Raw genomic sequence first — 6,729 nt, 5'->3', positions numbered from 1 at the left:
CCAGAGGTGATGGTCTCACTTTCCTCTGTATTCTTTATTAACTAAAAGTCAGCTCACAAGCTCAGATTCTTTTAGGGGCTAGGCAGGCAACCGGAGTGAGTGAAGCATCCAAGGTCAGGGAGACATTCACAATGCAGGGGAATTTGGCGACCTATAAAAAACATGACACGTCAAAAGCAGGGTAGCTGTGACTCAGATGAGACCATTGGGAAGTCAAATGTTGCCAGCTTTTGATTTTTCAAAAGGAGCTAAAAATAATGATTTTTATGTTTCTTACTTAGCAACTAATTTAACTCTTATACACACACACACACACACACACACACACACACACCCACTAACCTACTGTAAGGACCAATTCTATAGGCCAAACAAAAGAAATCTGTGAGTCATGCATAGCCAGATTGGAATTCTGGTTCTAAATCATGTATTAATATTAGTTTACTCATATAACTGATCAAGTATACTTCAATAACATTATTGGGGTAGAAATTTTCTGTAACATTTTAAGAGGTGCTAGTGGGAAGATGAGTGGGAGGATAGCTTGAGGACAGAGTTTAAAACCATCCTGGACAACATAGCGAGACCCTGCCTCTACCTCCCAAAATAAAGTTAGTCAGGTGTGGTGGCAAACACCTGTAGTCCTAGCTACTTAGGAGGGTGAGGCAAGAGAATTGCTTGAGCCCAGGAGTTTGAGGTGACAGTGAGCCATGATCATGCCACTGAATTCCAGCCTTGGTGACAGAGGAAGACTCTGTTTCTAAAAAAAAAAAAAGGTTTCAGTATTTGAATTTTACCAAAACGAATTACATAATAAATTTTAAAACATAATTTAAAAATTTTAAAATCATTTCTTAGAAAAACATCAAGTTCTCAGAAAAATTGCAAGAATAGAATAATGAACTTCCTCATACATTCTCTCAGATTCACCAGTTGTTAGCATTTTGCCACATTTGGGTTCTGTTTCTTCCTGCTCCCCCATCTGAATCATTGAGAGGGAGCTATGGATGTAATGATCATAAAACTTTAGTATGTTGCCCCTAAGTACAGTGATATTTTCTAACATAACCACGATATGATGATCAAATTCAGGATCAATACAATACCATTACCTAATATACAGTTAATATTAAATTTTGTGATTTTTTTTTTCTGATTCAGAATCCAGCCCAGGTCACTCACTTCATGGTGTTGTTATGTGTAGTTAGTGTCCTTTATCCTAGAATGGTTTCTCATGTCATTCACGACATTGACATTTTTGAAGGGTACCGGCCAGCTGTTTCATAGAATGTCCCTCTAATTGAGTTTTCTTGATCGTTTCCTTATGATTAGATTCAGGTTATGCATTTTTGGCAGGAATACCATGTGAGTACTGCTGTGCCCTCTGCAGCACACTCCAGGAGGCGCATGATGTCACTTTGATGAACCCACTGTACAGGAACGTCCCCCCTTTGCAATCAGCAAGTAATCTGTGGGGAGATGTTTTGAGGCTCCAAAAATATCCTGTTCACCAACAAACTTTCACCTAATAGTTTCAGCATCTATTGAAGATTGTCATCTTAATTTGCTATTACTGCAGAGGCTGCAAGTTTGTGATTCTTTAAAAACAAATATTTCTTCTATGTTTGTTAGCATTTCACTGTAAAAAAGAGGTATCTCTTCCCCTTTATTTACTTATTTATATATACTTTTTAAAATCTTGTGTGGACATCTGGACTCTTTGCTGCCAATGTTTTATAACTTATTATTGTTATTTTGATGCTAAAATTGCCCACAATTGGTCAGTGGGAGCCCTTTCAAACTGGCTCCTGTGTTATTTTGACACTGCTCCTTATATTTTGGAGAGTTTACTTTCTGTCACAAGCTGCTTACGGTTCACTTTGTGCTTTCTCTGCCCTAGCCCTGGAATCAGCCATCTGCCCAAGGGGCTCTGCTTCCTTTTAGTGGGGGATGTATTCAGAAAGAAAACTCTGGGCCTTAGGTGTGCCCACAACTACTGAGATGTCATTGATTCTAGGTGCTTCCAGTGAACAGAACTGGGAGATATACATTTCTTTAAATTTGTGGGTTCATCTTGGTTTCTAGAATTCCAATCCAACACCAGAGAACTCTTCCTTACCTTCCCACTTTCCATCACTGCAACGGCCCTCCACCCACGGCTTCTCCTGCAGCGAGTACCCTGGCTCCCAAGAATACCAATACATTTCTTCAAAGCATGCATTTTAAAGCAGAAGTGCTTTCCTTCCTTCTTTCCCAGCTGTTGAAATAACTTATTTTGACATTCCTCAGTTTCTATAATTTTCTAGTTACTTTTCTCACATTATACACGTGTTGAGGTTTTTCTAAGTATATCTTCACAGAGATTTTACCATGTAGATGTGCTATTTTAATATTATTGTTCATCAATCATGCAAGGAACAATTCCCTTGGTTTGAGTAAGGCTGAAGGGGGTTATTGATAATAACTTCCATCTGCTTGGCAGCTTAGAGTTTACAAAGTCCTTTTTTACATGTTCTACTTCATTCACTCTCCATGTTTGAATTCTTTAGGTCCCAGACAAAATGAACAATAAATAAATTCTGAGCTTCATGGTTGTTTCACATAGTAGGGACTTGAAATAATGTCTGCTCATTTTCTTTCACTTAATTTTTTTCTGTAGATCACCTCTGTGTGACTCAAGCTGCTGATTTTTTAAAAAAGACACATTTAGAATCTGTGACTAATGAAAACAGGTATCATTTAAAAGCATGAATAATCTTAAGCAATAGGTAATCTAAAATGTTTTATACTCACTTTAACATTTTGTGCCATTGTTATTTCATAGGGATTTTATGTCTTCTTTGGATATATATTTTTAAAAAGACATCTGCTTCCTAAAGACACACCAATTACAAATGCCTTTAAAGCAGTGGTTCTCAAGTGTGGCTGCAAGAAGAATGCCTTGGGGACATGTGTGTGGGGGCTGCATCCCACAGGGATTAAATCGGAATCTCTAGGATAGGCATCAGTACTGTAAAAAACTGCCTGGAAGATTCCACTGAGAAGCCACTGCATGGGTAAGAAAGGCTGTGCTGAGGATCGGTGAGAGCAGCTTGGTTCACAGGCTAAGCACAAGGGAACTTGATCTGTGCCTCATTTCTGACGTAAAGATCGGTACTTAAAGTATGCAAGAAAATGTTTTGAGCTTAACCTTGCAATTGAAAGGCACTGAATACATTCTTCTTTTACTTAGCCAATATGATATTAAAGACCATCTTTTCTTTATTCTAAATGCCCCGCTCAAGCATCCTCATCTTTCAACTAGATTAATCTCTTTGAAGGGACAGCAAGTCCTCACTTAACATTGTCAATAGGTTCTCAGACACTGTGACTTTCAGCAAAACAGCATATAAAAAAACCAATTTTACCAGAGGTTAATGGATATAAACAAGAGTTAATTTCCTCTGATGGTTTTCTGGTCACAAAAACTTCTAAATAAAGACCCAAGACACTTCTCATATTAAACACTGAAATAAATGTGAGCTATGCATACATTTTTAAGAGATTAATTAAGATAAGTAAGATAATTATTTACCTGCTTATTCCAGTTCAGGGTTGCAGATGGTTGAAGTCTGTTTCAGAAGCTCAGGGTGCAGGACAGGAACCAACCCTGGACAGGCTGCCATCCCATCACTGGGCACATTCACACACATGCCCACACTTACTCGCACTGGGACCATTTAGACATGCCGATCCACCTAGCATGCACACTTTGGGGTGTGGGTGGAAACCGGAGTACCCAGAGAAAACCCACATAGACATATGGAGAACATGCCCACTCCACACTGACAGTGGCTCTGGCCAGGAATTGATTTTGTTTTTATCATCAACGTTATCACAAAATGATGTTAAACGACATAACATTATTTAAGAACCTACTGTACTACTCTGTCCCTAGTAAGTAGTAGGAACTGCTAAAATATACGTTGACTTGCAGTAAAGTCAGCCAGTTAAGGACCCACATGAAGATGTGGCTGGGCACAGTGGCTCATGTCTGTAATCCCAGCTCTTTGGGAGGCCGAGGCAGGTGGATAACCTGAGGTCAGGAGTTCAAGACCAGCCCGACCAATATGGTGAAACCCCATTTCAACTAAAAATACGAAAAATTAGCTGGGCATTGTGGTGGGCACGTGTAATCCCAGTTACTTGGGAGGCTGAGGCAGGAGAATTGCTTGAACCCAGGAGACGGAGGTTGCAGTGAGCTGAGATTGTGCCACTGCACTCCAGCCCAGACGACAGTGTACGACTCTGTCTCAAAAAAAAAAAAAAAAAAAGTTGTATTTTAAACACAAGACAAGTTTTGGGACCTTATGGGAGAATCTGTGAGTTGATTATGTGGGCAGTCATTGGATTTGCAAAGGTAGCTAGATGACTTTAATGATTATTCTTTAGAATGTAGCTTGTAGGAATCCTAACCTCTCTTCAAAAAAGGTGAAGTCTTTTCTTGTTGAGGATAGAGTGACAGTGGCATTTGGAGAGGTGTGCTGGTGTGATGTATGCCTCATAAAGGGGAATGGCATATGTATGTATTTAAAATTTCCCTGGTGATCATCCCAGATGAGAATGTGTTTTCTTTTAAAAATACGATATGTAATATCCTGCGTCCTTTCTAAAATTTAGGGTAGCAGAGTTTTGTGAATAACTTGGTGTTTCAGGACAACAGCATCCCAAGAGGTAACATGAGACTTCTGATCTAAGAGGCCTGCATTCTAGAAGCCCATACCTGGAAGAACATGTCCAGGTATTTCTGAGCTAGGGTCAGGGCTAATGCTGGGGAACGGGCGCCACCTATTGACAGCCCAAGTCACCCTTTCCCCTGCCAGGAACCTCCCTCTTGGTTTGGCTAAGAGCAGGTGTCTCAGAGAGGTTGGCCCCAGAAGACCCAGGGAGGTTGTCTGCAGTCCCCACTGTATTTCACGGGGAAGTTCTTGAGAATGCAGCCACACAACGTGAGGTGTTCTGAGTGTATGTCTTCCATAAGAATCTCTGTCAGGAAAAGATTGCACAATGTATCAACAGCCTTGGTGCAGAAAATAACAGAACCAATATTTGATTGAATGCTCTTATGTAAAGTTATGGATCTGCAACATCAGATTTAAAGACAGTTGTATTTCCAAGGCATGTGGGTGGCAGAGGGTGAAGTTTAGGAATTAACTCTGTTTTAGAAGGGTTTGAATCAATTTAAAGGCTTTAAAAAATAGAGGTTTGTTTTATTTAAAAACACATATTTAAACTTATTATTAAATGGAGAGCATTTAGAAAAGTGTTATTGTATATAGAGTTTTAGAACATGGACTGAGTGATGAGGCCCTGAGATACTACCGGTAAGGAGCCCAGAGTCTCCTGGCAAACCATTCAGTCTCAGGCTTCTGGCGTAGGAGATGGGCATGATCACTTGTCCTCTCAACATCACGTTGGGTCAGCTTGAAAAATGCACTAGAGACTGACAGCATGGACGGATGAACTTTGTTTCTTCCACTAGGAAATGCATCTGGGACACATGATTTTAATTGTGAGAAAGGCCACTTTCCAAATTTAATTGAGATCCAAAATTAGACTCTTTCTCTTCTCTTTGGTGGAAATTGTATCTCCAAGAAAAGACACTCTGGTTGAGTCAGTACACAAAAGAACAGGAGAGAGTGGAAGGACCAAAAGGGAAGAGAGGAAATACTCCTTCAGCAGCTAGAGAATGGCTTCACAAGGTATGGGCTTGGCAAACTGGCTTTCAGAGCTTCCCATTTTCGCCCTCAGCATCACTGAATCCCTGGGAGTGCCAGCACTACTCAGCCCAAAGGAATAGTACTAACAGCAGGGTTTGCTGGGTGCCCAGCACTGAGCCTAATGCCTTTTGCAGATAGCTTCATCCATTCTCCCTACAGCCCTATGCAGGCTCAGGAACAGAGGTTACAAGAACTTGCCCCAAACGCCAGAGCTAATAAATGAGAAGGCCAACATCTAAACCCAGCTCTGCCTGGCTCCAGAAAAATCAGCATTCTTGTCCATGTGAGTTCTGAACTTCTCATGGTGACTTTTCAGAAACTGCTAGTGGAATTATCTTGGAGCTAGAGAAAATAGGAAAGACTCCATAGCTTCCTTGTTTTTTAGATAGAAGAGGCTTATCCTGCACTGTGGGTCACAGAGGATCCCCTACTTTCTTTTCTTTCTTTCTTTTTTTTTTTTTTTGACTGAATACCACATAGCGTCTAAATCATAGTTTACACTACCTCAAATGGAAAAAGCAGTATTTACCTATTGACTTGAATGTATATGCACATGCAAATATATTGTGTGCATGCATCTTTTTTGCATGGAGTGGGGAAGTTGAACACTCCCCACTGAGGACACTGAGGACACTGAGGAAACAGAGAGCATTGAGGTAGTTACATAGTGCCAAGACATGGAGCCTGGGAGAAACAGCACTGAACCGGAAGTCAAAAGTTCTTGATTCTAATTTTGATCCTGCCGTTAATAAAAACACAACACTAGCTAACATTTGAATGCTTACAATGTATCAAGTACCATTTCAAACATTTTATATGTGTTAATTCACTTAATCCTCATGACCATCCTATGAGATAAGTACTATTATTATTCCCACATTATTGCTGAGAAAACTGAGGCACACAAAGGTTAAGTTACTTGCCCCAGGTCACACCAGCTAATAAACGCTAGAGAGTTAGCTTAAACTCA

Source organism: Cebus imitator, unplaced genomic scaffold (genome assembly GCF_001604975.1).
Source record: "Cebus imitator isolate Cc_AM_T3 unplaced genomic scaffold, Cebus_imitator-1.0 Scaffold227, whole genome shotgun sequence".
Classification (NCBI taxonomy): domain Eukaryota; kingdom Metazoa; phylum Chordata; class Mammalia; order Primates; family Cebidae; genus Cebus; species Cebus imitator.
The sequence above is the reverse complement of the archived record's forward strand: the minus strand, read 5'-3'. Positions refer to the sequence as shown.